The 14,862-nt window shown below is 42.7% G+C and overlaps 1 long non-coding RNA gene across 1 annotated transcript in view; it reads left to right on the top strand.

Annotated features, from left to right (window-relative positions):
* Window positions 1-4,266, top strand: part of LOC130574893 (uncharacterized) — a 29,309-nt gene extending 25,043 nt beyond the window's left edge. The window contains exons 4-5 of the long non-coding RNA XR_008965479.1: window positions 160-275; window positions 2,105-4,266. This is a non-coding gene — a long non-coding RNA (uncharacterized LOC130574893). The remainder of the gene's footprint in view (window positions 1-159; window positions 276-2,104) is intronic.
* The last annotated feature ends 10,596 nt before the right edge of the window (window positions 4,267-14,862 follow it).

The raw sequence follows: 14,862 nt of genomic DNA, 5'->3' as shown, positions 1-14,862 counted from the left end.
GTTTCCCTGTTCTAGGAGGTGTGAAGAACACTTGTCCATTCATAACTGAAGTTATTCAAGATACATGTGCTTGAAAAGGCACTTTAAGTTTCTGTCACTCTCTAGTGTGGTAAAGGTCATGTCTTTAGCAAGCCTTATGGATGAAAGCTTTTCTTACAGGGAGAGAAGATAAGTTTGTGTACTCACCTTCTATTTGGAAAAATATTGTGATGTGAAGTCTTTCTTCTTCCAGAGGCTTGAGCCACTTGCTTTTGATCTGTGAGCTCACAGTACAGGTAAGTGCAGCTCTGTTGGGCTGGATGGATGTCACTCTCAGGGATTTGTGYATGGATCTCTCTGTGGCCTGACCTGAAGAAGGGCCAGAGTTTGTTCACATTCACTTTCTGTCACTGAGAAGAAGGAATTCTGTTCTATATAATCTATAATTTCTTCTCAAGTAGATGATGACTAAAGAAGGCCTGAACAGTGTATAGATTATCTTATATTTACTTGAAATGAAGGTAGCTCATAACTCTTATTTTTGCACCACTCTGGAACTAAAGCACACATTTTAGCACCACTACTGTGAACAGATTTGCAACGTCTACCTCTTCCTTACCTTGGCATTCTAGCTTTTATGCACTCACTGCACTGACAGTGCACTATCACATTTTTGCAGTGATACTTGGGAGTTTAATGAAGCCCAAGTATCTGAAAGGTGAGTAGGTAAAAGGTGGATACTTTCAGATCCAAAACTATTCCTTTTGTGTGCTTCACAACCTTATTTTAGTTCTTAAATATGGTTTCATTCTTCTGATACTAAAAGTCAGCACTGATTTCAATATGTGAGTCATCAGGAGATATTAACTATTTTCTAGTTGCATGATCCTTTGTAGCAGCATTTAAAATACCTAACTTCAACCACGTGTTTTTAGACTAGATACTTACAGAAAGCCTTTTCTGTTGTTATAGAAGAGCAGATTTAATCTGGAAGTCATTGAGAGAAACCAATAAAGAACTTCCTTTATGTGATTTTTGGAGTTACTTTCTAGAAGTGAATTGCATGTTTTCAGGCATTGGACACAAGGGCACTTGAAAGCTTAAAAAAGATTAAATGTAAATGATAATAAAAATGTTATTAGGTCAGTTGAAAATGTCAACATATTAAAGTTATATGAAATATCTCCCTGATTTCATGGGCAGTGCCTTAGTCTATATGGTTTATTGTAATAACATGGTCCTTGATACATTGATGGTAAGTGTAGCCTAATAAAATTTTTTTAGTAATCCAATTGCCTTGAATTGCCATATCAAAAGTATGTTTATTACAGAACATAGATGGTTGCTATCTGCCAGTGTTATCTCCATTAAAGCAAACTGAGCTAAGAAAGCGCATTTGAGAAAAAAAGTGCCAAGCAGAGATGATTGCAGGGTTTTGGGTTTTTTTTTTTTTTTTTCCTTTTGTTATACTTTCTGGAAATATTCATTAATGGTTGGAGATGTGGTCTTTCAACTACATTTCTTTCACTCAGATCATATGCAAATTGCAGGATTCTTCAAGCATAAAGTCATTGCCACAAGTGTRGTATTAGCATTTCTTTTAATAAAAATAACTTTGGAATAGGTACCTAGTTTGGTGAATTGCCTTCCTTGTCATTCATCAATGTATAACATCATTGTAGAACTACAGTAACTGGAAGGAAGAAAAATACTAGAAGGTGTTACTTGGAGCTGGGTCTGGCAGAGGTCTGCCTTTCTAGAAAAGAAATGCTGTTTTTGGTTCTTTATTTTGCCCTGTCCTTTTTATGCTGTTGTGTACTGGAATAAAAGTGAACTCTAGATGAGCTGTGAGTYGCCTTTGGACCAGACTTTGGGAGTCTCTGCTCTAGCATGTATTTTGCTGTTAGTTTATCCTGCGGGACTTTATTCACAAAATCTCAGAACATATTCTTCCAATAAGATTTCACATAATTTGATAAATGCTTGAATAAATTTCATACCATCTTATCAAAGGAGACAATAGTTCTTTCTTGAGAAACTGAGCTTAAGTGAAATGCTCTTTTATGCTGGTGGGATAATAATTAAGAGTACAGATCCAAATCAGTGCTTTGTTATTCTGTTGCAGAAGTAGACTGAATGAAGCCTCTGTCAAGAATCCTGCTAAAATTCTCAGTTAACGTAGCCAAGAACCAGCACATCAGGAGTATAGCCWTCTATCAAGAATAGTGTGGAGATACACCTTGCTCACAGAAGCTCTGGAAACATTGTGAACTCAGACCCAGTGCATCCTCAGACGACAGGGATGTTGCTGCTCTCTGAGTACTGCACACTGTTTTAATGATTGATGGAAATAATGGGCAATTTTGGGAACTTAGTAGTATGTATGGGAGACAGACACAGGAGCTCTAATAGAGTGGCTGATTTTGTGGGGCAAGGTATAGCTTCTGTTCTCTTTTGCACCTGCAAACCTGGTGTAATATTAATTAGATTGTTATTAGGTTTCATTAGTGAAGCTCCATAAAACAAAAAAGGAAATGTTCTGGTGATACTAAAACTTGGTATGTTATTTATACAAAGCAGGTGAGCAGTGTTCAGTAGTCGTGAAACACTGCTTTTCCAGAAATAMGAAATGTTTAGGTAAAATGGCTAGGTAAAATCTAATGGGGATTTGATTACTAGCTGGTAAAATGGTGCCTCTTCCCTTCTAAATAGGTTTGATCCTCYCTTCAATGCAAGCCCTGCACCTTCACCTACATTCCTTCCCAGGCAGCTGCAGTGGATCTGCTCACCAAGGGAATTTGGCCCACTGGATTCCTTTTCTTTCTGTGCAGTTGAATGAAAAGTGTGTGTCCTTTGAAGAACAGCAACTGAAAGAAATATTGATGACTGCCAGGGCATCAACAGAAAAGGATAAGAAAATTACTACAACAGCAAAGACAAAGGGACTTTGTTAACTCTTTCTTGTAGGTTGTATATATTAATAGTAACAAGTAAAGTTTTGTATTTTTTTCAGAGAAACACACAAGGCCTTGAATTGTATTGTTTTAATTGCAGCTAACTGAATGAATTAAGTGGAAAATCACAAACAGTACTTTGATTGTCTAACTCTGTATGTGAGGCTTTGGGAACAGTTTGTTATTATAAAAGAACAGCACTAACAAGAAATCAGCCAACATGTAATTGCTGGGTTGAGGGGCAGTTTGGGGAAAGCTGATACTTATTTATAAATTATTAAATAAAAGCACATAATATGTGGATCATCTCTCACTGCCTCCACACTTCATACATTACTCATCTTCCTAAATTTCATGTTTTTTTACTCCCTTAGTACATTGCTGCTTATAACCAGTGCAGGCATCAAAAACACCCACATCCAGGAAAGGAGATGCCTGTGTGTTTGTTATGATGGCAGTTCTGGTTACGGGACTCATCTAAGATTAAGAACCTTCASTTCAAGGGAAGGAGTCTAGTCAAGACTTTTAAAGGTTGTTTTCCCTACGTAAAATACACCTSAGCACCTGGGACTGTTCAGATGGCTGAAACTCTCACAGCTGTTTCTGCTTGACTGGCAAGGTCTGTTTCAGAGGACACAGATGCAGTTCCTCATGTGCCACTTTAGAAGGGTTGGGTAATGTCTGGCCTCACCAGTGAGATGTGTGTTACAGACCAAGAGCCCCTGGTGATCTGCAGCAGAGGGTCTGGGGATGGAAAGCTGTGCCAGCACCTGGATAGTTGGCCCTGCTGGACACATCTTTGGACTGGCTGAGCTTCTGCATACAATGACATTTGTGCTGTACAAACAAACCACACTATTAAACCATTTTAACACTGTCTATGCAACTTTAAAATGGTAGAGGCTTGATTTTTACTTCATCTGCAGGCTTTTGAAAACTTACATGTCCATGCTGAAGTGGTATGAAGATTAAATTGCCAATCCTAGCTCCCAGCCTAGACTGTTGCGCAGAAGGTGCCTGAGAGGTGGACCTGGGCAGAGTTCAGCTTTATACAGCTCTTGCCAAGAGTTATTTGGTATCCCTGTCACTGTTTATTGAGGTAAAAAAATATTTTCCCCCTAATAAGCTGTTTTTCTTTGAGAGAACACAGCTGCATTTATGACAGGTCTTGGCTTCTACGGTAAGTTTGGTTTGTATAGTTTCCTCTCTCTATGTATGTTGTCAGCGTAAGTACCAACAGTCATAATGTAAAACACAGTTTTGTTACAGGAGCTTTTAACAGTGGTTTTCAGTAATTTAGAAAACATCGGAGCTATTTCCAAAAAATGAAAAAAATCTAAACAAAGCAGCTTTGAAAATATTGGTACACTTTGGCAAATAAATCTTTGGTTTTAACCAGTTYCATTATTCTCTCTCTGATACTAAAACCAATATAAAGCACTATTGATTTCAACCATCTCAACAGAAGATACCATATGGTTTTCACCCCACTGTCCCTTGTGTTGGAGGGCTGAATCTCGGCCATGGTTTTGTGCAGCCTTTGGCTGAGTCTTAAGAGACAGCCTCTATTCAGGACTTGTGTTTACTGTGAAACTGTCTTCCCTGCACCTCTTTTTCCAGCATGATGTGGGAAAGTTCGTGAATTGAATTCTTCTCAATTACAAAAGTCATATGGGAGGCACTCAAAATGTAGGGCCTTTCAAACCCTTGTGAGTTCACAGCATTTAAAGATAAGAGCACAGTATTGCCCAGAAATATGTCTTGTTGAGGCCCACAATTAACTTTATCAAAAGAAGGAATCCTTTTTTTGCCTGCTGCATATAAAGGTTGCATCTCCAAGCAGCCTAAAGTTAAAGATAGAGATAGCATCTGTTTCAGATCACGATATGATGAAAGATTCAGGTTAATTAGTATTTATTCTTAGTCAATAGTTATTCATTTTGGCTTGAGCTACCAAGCAGGAGTTGGAGTCCCATGAAGTTGTGTCTCCTGGGATCARATGAATGAGGGAGATGGTCTCAGTGATGCAGATCTATTTAGGGATGGAAATGTCAGTAAGAAAGACTGGCCATTGCCTTGGGCTGGGATAGCCCTCAGGGAAGATGCTCTGAGGGRTAGCTCAGTGCCCGCAGGGAGCATTGGATGCAGGCATGGACTGACRCATCCTACAGAGCCACGGACAGCAGGAGGTGTCCTGGTTCGTTGTTCGATCCAGTGCCCTCACACCTCTGTACCCACACGACCTCTGTCCACCATTGCCCTAACCGCGTGTTTTTGGCCATGGGGAGCAGCTGCAGAGAAGGTGGCCTCCCAGAGCCCCTCAAGGYTTTCAATTCCCCTTTCTTGCCACCATTTCCTGCAGTACCACACGGGCTCTATCAGCAAAACCACCACAGTCTAATTGCAGCTGTTCATCTTAGAGCTGTTTTTTTTCCTGAGGTCTCCTAACTGCTTTTGCAGCCAGGAGGAGCCCASCAGCTGGAGAGCAGCTTTCCAAGCTTTTTCAGTTCCCATTTTTATACTCTTTTTTTTTTTTTTACCCCTAATAATGTTCAGTTAAAGTTGAGACATTTCTAGCAGGATCTCCTGTGTATCTGGGCAGAGTGCCTCTTTTCCAGTAACCTCACGGACTGTTTTGTTCCCTCAGACTCTCACAGAGAAGGTAATTTCTGTTTTGRGGGAATTCTCTGATTTCACAGGTTCCAGTGGCTGGGACAGTGCCATAGTGGGCAGGCACTGGGCCCCCTGCCCCACAGCCACAGGGCTCTGCTTTCCYGCTCTGTGACACAACCGGCTGGGTCCTCCCAGCAGGCGAGGCTGTCGGGAGAGAGACCTGTGTGGGGCCATTCCTGTCATGAGGGGCTGAGGTGATGGCAGGAGGCTGGTGAGTGTCTCTGGGCTGAAGTGATGGCAGGAGGGCTGTGGGTGTCTGGGTGTCCCAGGGCTGAGGTGATGGCAGGAGGGCTGTGGGTGTCTGGGTGTCCCAGGGCTGAGGTGATGGCAGGAGGGCTGTGGGTGTCTGAGCTGAGGCGATCGCGGGAGGGCTGTGGGTGTCTCTGGGTGTCCCTTGGCTGAGGCGATGGCGGGGGGGCTGTGGGTGACTGTGGGTGTCTCTGGGCTGAGGCGATGGCAGGAGGGCTGTGGGTGTCTCTGGGTGTCTCTAGGCTGAGGTGATGGTGGGACGGCTGTGGGTGTCTCTGGGTGTCCCTGGGCTGAGGCGATGGTGGGAGGGCTGTGGGTGACTGTGGGTGTCTCTAGGCTGAGGTGATGGCAGGAGGCTGGTGAGTGTCTCTGAGCTGAGGCAATGGTGGGGGGGCTGTGGGTTGTCCCTGGGCTGAGGCAGTGGCGGAAGGGCTGTGGGTGACTGTGGGAGTCTGGGTGTCTCTTGGCTGAGGTGGTGGCAGGAGGGCTGTGGGTGTCTCTGGGCTGAGGCAATGGTGGGAGGGCTGTGGGTGTCTCTGGGTGTCCCTGGGCTGAGGTGACAGTGGGAGGGCTGTGGGTATCTCGGGGTGTCTCTGGTCTTAGGCAATGGCAGGAGGACTGTAGGTATCTCTGGGCTGCCGTCACGGCTCGGAGCATGGCATGGGTGCAGTTGGGCTGATTTTGCCTTGTAGACATGGCGGCACAGGCCAGCCAACATACATAGATTTGTAATTCTCCAATGCCCCCCTTTCTGGAAGTCTTTGCTTTAAAGTCTCAGCAAGACCTAAATTCAATTTCCTTGGTATGCTTTTGGCCATCCCCTTTTCCCCAGCCCTGGGAAGCAGCTGAGGAGGTGCTGGGCCCTGCACCTTGTCAGGCAGGCTGTGAGATGAAGCTGAGCTTGCAATCCCCCTCCCCAATGCTTCTCTTTGCAGGGGTCTCTCTGAAGAGCTGTGGGGTTGAATAGAGGTAGAATAGCACACGCTGGGGGTTTTGATGCAAGCTTACTTGCAGAAGACGGGGTAAAAGGACTCCCAAATTTGCACATAAGTAAAATAGGTGGAAGCACCATGGTAGTCTCCGGAAAGATTCGCGAACAGCAAGCTCCTGACTTGGAATATAGTGCTGGGCTTTGCAAACCCCTGGTCTCTCTCTGCTCTGCAGCCTGTGGCAATCAAACAGTAGCCTCAGAGGACAAAGCTTTTTGCTTTTCGCACAGGAAAATTCTAAGCTTAAACCAAACAACATATAATAAATATTAGGAGCACCAATTTCATGGCTTATGCCATCATAAAGAAACTACTAAAAGAAAAGCAGGGAAGTATTTTTGTTGCTCACTTAATTTTTGAGCTTTATTATGTCCTGCTGTGGTGATAATAAAGGCCTATTACCAAAGCTAAATCCAATTATATCAGCTGTGTTCTATGTCATTATAGTCTTGAGCATTAGCTGTTATAGTAATGCCACAAACTATTTGGGATAAGCAGCCCAGTTCTTTTGAGAGTTTGCCCAGTAGAGGCATAGACGCTTCATTGATTTGGCTACCACTTATCATTATGCCACACTTACGTGGCTCTTGTGTATGCAAAAGGACAGTCGGGCTTAGAGATTATAAACTGAGTTAAAACTGGCTTTGTTTCCCCTTTTCCTGCTCCTTTCCCCTGGTTATTAGTTGAATKACTGAAATGTGTCTTAAATAAGTACCTACAAACCCCCTGTATCTCTTATGCTTCACAGAAAGGAGAGAACAACACTCCCACCTTACTTCTGTAAGGGAGAGGACAGCGATGGRTCTGCAGCAAATTCCAACCTATAGGGCAGCTTCAGGTAAGCTCAGAAATTCAGCTGTTACTATGAAAAGCACAAAGCTTGGAAGCAGTTTGTTCCTTGTGTTGGTTGCTCCTCATGTTGGCTACTGGAAAGTAAATTCACTTTTGTGCTGTGTTCAATGTGTTTTCCATAGTCTAAGTGTTCTGCAGGTTTACTGGACAGTATGGACTCCGTGTTTTGTAGGCATGAAGAGGTGGGATGAGCAGGTGTGGGAGATGGAGTAAGGAGGTTTTGTCACCCTAGAAAGCGTTGGAGCTGGGTTACAGTTATGAGATGCTAGACTTGAAAGAAGTTATCAGTGTGTCTTTCCTTTTCTCTTGTACTTTTGGGCAGATAGAACTTGAARCTGAGAACATGAAGTAGGCCTTGGATTATTAATTCCTGCTCTTTGTTGTTCCAAAGGGATGATAGTCATCCTGCAGCCTTTGCARTGAGTCTGACAGCTCTGAGAGCACAGACCTGTTCTAGGCCTGAGCGTAGACATAGTTGTTGAGTATAAATGTCCAGTTGTTATAGCTGGTTTTCAGAGTGAGCTTTTTTTTTATGAATGTGTATTTGAATGAATATAAATATATATAAATATGAAGTGTGTATTTATATGCTTTTTTTGAACTGTTATCTCAGACTTTGTACAGGTTCAGGAAGATTATATTGTGTGTTGGTAAGTACATACTAARGAGGATGTGGTTAAGTTCACATTTTAAAGTAGCTTTTCCACCACAGGGATTAATACCTACTGCCTTCCTTTTATCTGATGACTTTTATTCTTAGTGTCAACTTCTGACATATATTTGTCTTATATTTGTAAATATATTTTCCAGAGTTATATTTTGGATAATGCCTCTGTTTCTAGCATGTCTGAAATGGCCRCATACAGAATGTAATTAAAAATCAACATGATACACTCATGTTCCTATCAGCTTTTTAACATCATACTAGGAAATACTTTTTTCARCTTTATTACATCTTTTATTTAAATTAGTATAATTGACTTGAGGAAAATAAGCATATGTACTCAAGGGGACTGGCTAAAATTATTTGTTTGTGTTAGAATGTTATGAAGGATTTTCACACCAGCAGCCATTACACGACCCAACCAATCCAACAGCATGAGGAAGGCTGTGGTTTCAAGTAGCTGGGGTGTGTGGAAAGGAAAATTTTATAGAAGAGACTTATGGGAAATAAATGAGGGCAAAAAAAGAGGTAGATATTTTTGCATGGTGTATTGACTGGTTGACAAGTCAGGCCAGACATACGTTTCTCTGTTCCCTCGTGACTGGTCAGAATTAAGCAAAAGATGTCTTGGAAAAGAAGGGAGATGTCTTGAATTCCCAAATATGATGAGTTTCCACCTGGTGATTATCATATATCTTGCTTTGTAGAGTGCTGTGTCTTTGATTTAGTTTCCTCTACTGAGAAATGGAATATGATCAAACCAGAGATTTACACTGTGGCAGGTTTCAGAARGTCCTTCCAGCAATGTCCTACATAAACACAACACAAATGCTCAAGTGTTTCTTGAAATAACATATCACCAATGTAATGCTAAWTGCTGAACGTGTACAATTACTAAAAGCACTTGGAAAAACATCTTTTTCCGTAAGTTTTCTGTCGATGATTTTGGTTGAATCTACCTTACCATATAGGCATATTCTTATCACACACTCTGTGTGAATAGAGCACTACATAATAATAAAAATAATAGCTGGGCACAAGAGGATATCATACTGTTCTTTCCTTCTCCCTTTAGTTTGAGCTTTCTGCCATCTTGGTAGGAGGTCTCCTTTTTTATGTGTTTTTCTTAATACTTAGGAACTGAATGGATCTTTTATCTGTATATGGGTTTTGCAGCATTTGGAAGATCACACTTTCCCACTGCACTGAATGCTTTGCTATTCTGCATGATGCACGCAGTAGTGGGCTGTAGATATTACTTTTCACCAGAAATAAGTTCTCTTTCCTGGGAGTGGAGAATTGTAGAGAAAATTTGCTGACTATTAGTGCAACTTAGGGAGATGCATAACACAAGAGTAAAATAAATATATGCTTTGAAGTATTTCACTTTCTCTCTATAACCCTCTTCTTAATTTTGCTAAAATTCAGCCTGTCAACATTAGTACCTTCTCTTGTTGTCAGCCCTTCCAAGTGTGCTTGGTAAAGTGCTGAACTGAGTGCATTTAGGAGGGTGGACACAATGCTGGTGTCATTGCAGTCTGTGACAGAATGAAAATTGCTTTGGGAGCAGTATGCTCAGTGATTCTAGGGAGGCCCCTGTGGAATCAGGAGTGAGCAGATGCTCTGGTGGGCATCTAGCCTWCATCATGTTCTGTGGATGCTCACATGGATGAGGCTGCCATAGTGTAGGAGCTACTACTACAGGCAGTATCCCCTCCAGTGCTGACCCCTCCTTTATTTGGAAAGAGGTAGAAGAGAGAAGATGGAGAATCTGCCATTTACACCCAGGCTTTYGTGTCTTCAGGGAACCGTCAGAGCAGCCCATTACTTTCAGGTAATGCCAGTGCATCACCCAAGAGAAGGTGAGTGTCTCATTTGAAACACACTACTTTCTCTATTCAGAGATCTCTCTCCAAGCCTCATGGACTATATGCTTCTGTCCTCACCAAGGAACTGCAGAAATACCTAACTGTGCAATCCCCTTTCTCTCCATATTTTTGGGAGACTCTATCTGTCCAGACATATCTCTGAGACCAAAGAGCTTATTGAAGACACACTTCTGTGTTTCTCCTTGTGAATATTTCAGCCTGTTAAACTTATTCCTGGAAGAGCCCTGCTTTTTCACTTGGAGACTGTGGTGTGCAGAATGGAAACCTGTGGGTGTTAGAATAGTCATTCCACAGACTTTCATTGAGCTATGAATCCCTCTCCCTAAGCCAAGATGCTTCTCCCAATTATTCTCTCTCTTCCTCAGCACAATAGAACTATTTTCTTCAGTAAATCCCTTGACTGCACAGTTGTTGTGCGGTCCCTACTGCRCCACATCCAAACCGTTCAAGATCTTCTATGCATTTTCTTTATGCTGATTGCAACAGTTAGAGAAGTGATACTTAGAGAGGAAACATTAAAACAACTGAGGCTTATAGGGCACWCTGAAGGAGCATTGACAGTGCTATCCTGGGATGGGATGGGATGTCCTAGAGGTTGCAGCTGCTTTCTCATCTTACCTTAACTTTCTGAACAAGGGTGGAGGAGAAGCAAGGATAGAGACATTTCCGCTGTGATTGCAACATGCAGTGATAGGCAGATTCCCTCTCTCCCTGCCCTGTGACAAGCATGGTGTAGGTCATAAAGTGCTGCAATCCTTATCGGGGCTTTTTGGGGCCATTTTTAAAAATAATTTCATCTTTGCTGTCACGTCTTCCTCCCTCGCTGAATAGGGACTGACTAATTAGCAGTGGTTCAGTGGCAGATGCTATTGTGAAAAGGGTTTGATGGTGATCTAATGGAATAAAATTTTCTTAAAGGTCCAGGCAGACATTTTCTAACCTCTCGGTGATAYAGACTGTTGGCTGGTACATGAAACCAGCTCACACTGTCGTGAAGGATGAACCCTTTTGCATGCTAATGGCTGCTCCTCTTCCAAGATGATACTGGTGGCCTTCTAGTTGCATCCTGTACTAGTCCTCACTGGTGTATTAAAAGCGATAATGGCATTGGCTGATCTACCTACTCATATTTTCTAACAGTAGAATGAAATGCCAGRGTTGATGGTAGTTAGTTACCTGTGTCCAAGCACAGTAAGCAAGCAATCAGCATTGGTTGTTTTGTTTCTCAGTCTGAAATCACATTAACATTAGTCATGTAAAAAGCTATACTGTTTTGAAATAAATATTTATCAACATATCCTATTGTGGTTTATTTTTAGCCTGCTGATGTGTTTGACTGCTATCTCATATGACCATGACATTTGTCAACAGAGCAGGGAGGGTGTGTCACTGCCCTTTAGGTTGGTATTTTTCTGGTAATTGTTATCAGATCATGATATTCACATATCAAACCCTAAACTCTAAATTTAACTATGCAGACAGAAGAGTTATAACTTGAGTTCTTGTGGTTACCAGCTCTACCACTAGTTTTGTTTTGCAGAGGAATGATTCAAKTATGTAAATGTAGAGGACTGGTGCCATTTGAGGTGCCTGAACTTCAGCTGTTGCTGTAGAGGAGCAGTGGCTTCCCAAATGCCCTGTGCTATGGTCTCATCCCAGTGACAACCTCGTAGATGCCCAGAGGTGAATCAATTGCATTGGACAACTTGTGAGGCAACTGTCCCTCATCCTAGGTTTCTGCCAGCTGTGTCCCGTGGGTGTCACCAGGGAGATACCTTCAGCACCCAGCCATCTGCTGACACCTTGTGAGGAGATCCTCATGCCTCCCACTGAGCAGGCACAGGCTCAATCCTCTCAGCTACTCCCCAGCTACTGCATCACTCGCTGCAAACTTGGTGATTTGGGCGTCCTACAGAGAACGATGTACATAAGATTTTTTTTCTCTGTGATACTATTTGGGAAAGCTTCCTCACATGTATGAGAAAATACAGTGGTCTTGCCAGCAGAAGTAGGGAAAAGCCTAAAAGTGTTAGGTTAAAACTGCCGTGCTTTAATGTGTAATGAAATTGGCTTTTTATACGTAACTGGAATGTATTTATGTAAGTCAGTGCCTTGGTTGGAGGTTCCTAGAGCTATCTTGCAGAAGATAAGCGAGTAGTTCAGAGGCACATGGGCTGCAGCAGTGGTGGGCTGTGGGAGGTCACTGCAAGACCTAAGAAAGCAGTTTCACCTCTTGTGTCCCTAATATTTCTGATGATAAATGGTAGAGAGAGATTTTGTTGAGGTACTTTCTCATACTGAATTGATTTTCTTCATAGTAACTTCTGCAGCTGCCACAGGAGTGGAATGGACCTCGAGACTGGAGGATTTCTCCTCTTCTATCTAAGGTGATGTTCAGGAGTTAGGATTTTGTACACCCAACAAGAGGCTGAGGTTACCARTGGGGGCATTTGCGCAGTCATCTCACAGCACTGGATGTAGTGTGAAATTCTGGCAGGCCTCTCTCAAGGACACAGGCAATGCAGCATGGGCATCTCATCTTAGGTACTTCTCACCARTTGTGCCCTCTCAGGAATGGGTCAAGAGCTGCTTTGGTGGGGGCATGTCCTAGGTACAGGACTGCTGCCTTCCACTTGTGCCACCGCTCACAGGTGCTATTGCTGGCACACCCTTCCRGCTGCAGAGGGGTGTGAAACTGTGGGCCTGCTCCATGCATGGCYAGGCTGCCCAGGAAACAAGTTTAACTGACCATGGATGGTGTTCTCAAGATAAATCAAGGGATCTATCCCCACTCATCTCTATTTTCATCCTGCCACAGATTGCTGCACACCTTCTCAGCTTGTGTGAGTACCCAGATGTGTCATCCAGACTCTGCTGTGTCAGAGCACGTGCTCACTGTACCTTTTCTAGCCTGGCTGATTTTGGCAAAAATCTGCCCAACCACAGCTGAGGAGAGTTCAAGTTCCCTTTGTCTRCCTCAGAAAATCATAAGCTGCAGAAATAGAGAACCCTGTAGATGCAACTACCAGTTATGGAGCTGAGAATGAATGAAAAAAACCCTAAGAAATGTCAATCATTGAGATAGTCAATCCGCTTGTTGCCTAGGAGAGGAGGATTTTTGGGATGCGGGAGTTCCTACTGCATTAAGGATATGCARTGACAGGCCAGCAAGGCAAGAGAGAGCCAGAGGGCCTTGTCACTGTGTCATATTGATGGCTTGGTTCAGACCTCAACCAGGGTGTGTAGGTGGTGTCTATCACCTTTGCTTGACAAACTCCTGGTCACCAAACAACAAAGWGTTAAAACCCTCCAATGTATTTTACAGGGCATGCATTTGCCCACGTTTATTGTARTTTTTTTACAGCAGGAGGGCTTAGGCAGTCTTATTTCAGGAGGGAATTCCTCCTRTGTTCCAGCCCATGTGAGGTCAGGGAGCTGCTTGGAGGCACCTACGCCAGCAGGGAGAGGGGTGCTTGACACACAGATGCACAGCCCAAATTCTCTTGGTTCATAGGGCATCCTGACTGGCCCTCCTGCTGTTCCAGCCAAGCTGAGAATGGCAGGAGAAGCCACACTCTACTCCCTGAGGAATGGAGACTAAAATTCATAATGTCAGTGCCTTYCTTCAGCTCTGCTTAGCTAAAGATAAATGCTAATTGCCAGAGCCTTTTTCTATATGAATGGGCATACATCAGCTCCTGAAAAATGCACTTGMTGATTTAGTTAAAAATAAACAAATCAATTCTTGGGCTTTTGAGCATTTRAGCTTCCTTAAGTAAGCAATAGATTTTTCAGAAGAAGAGATGTTCCTAGGAGGCAATCCAGTATGTCCCATTAGGAACAGTGTGAGCACTAGGAGAATGGGATTCAAACTTAGTTTTGCCACCATTTCTTAATATATTCCTAGAAAATCCAGCTAAATAATTTGTTAGACCATACTTATAATTCAATGTATTCACAGTATACTTTTCTGATAAACCCAGAATTATAACAAGTTTGTTAAAACAGAAATAAAATACACCTTGCTGATGGGGTAATGTGATAACTAACTAGATAAAATGTTTTTTTAGTGGTTTTGAACTAGTGAAAAGGCTGGTGCTGTGAGTTCACTGGTTGCCTGACATCACACAGGAGAATAGCATGTCTTGAAAGAGGCAATTGCTGAAACCTGTAGGGCATCTGCATTGCCTGAGTGAAAGTATCACGTCCCCATATTCTTAATATTTTTGTTATCTGTCCTCRGTGAACTGAGAGAGCTGATGGAGAGGCACTGCCTGATAAGGGCTCCTGATGTACAATGAGATTTGGGTTGGTGGGGGAGGGTGTTCTGTCTACTAGGATTAACTGGACGTTGGAAGAAAAGAATGGGGATGGTCCCAAACAGAGGCACTACTTTTCTAACAATCAAACAAAAAAAATGTTTTTTGTTGTTCTGTTTTTGTCATTGAGGCACCCAGAGCATTTCTTTCATGGAAACCTCTGCAGTTGATCAAGACAGACGATGAGTAAGATCATGCTCTGTTCATGAAAGCACCTTCTTCCAGAGACCACTGCCTGGTCCTGATCTGCTGCTAATTAGTCTCCACCCTGTGACACTGAGTCATTATATTCTT

This window comes from Malurus melanocephalus, unplaced genomic scaffold (assembly GCF_030028575.1).
Source record: "Malurus melanocephalus ecotype Western Australia unplaced genomic scaffold, MMel_1.1 scaffold_91, whole genome shotgun sequence".
Lineage (NCBI taxonomy): Eukaryota > Metazoa > Chordata > Aves > Passeriformes > Maluridae > Malurus > Malurus melanocephalus.
The sequence above is the reverse complement of the archived record's forward strand: the minus strand, read 5'-3'. Positions and strand labels throughout refer to the sequence as shown.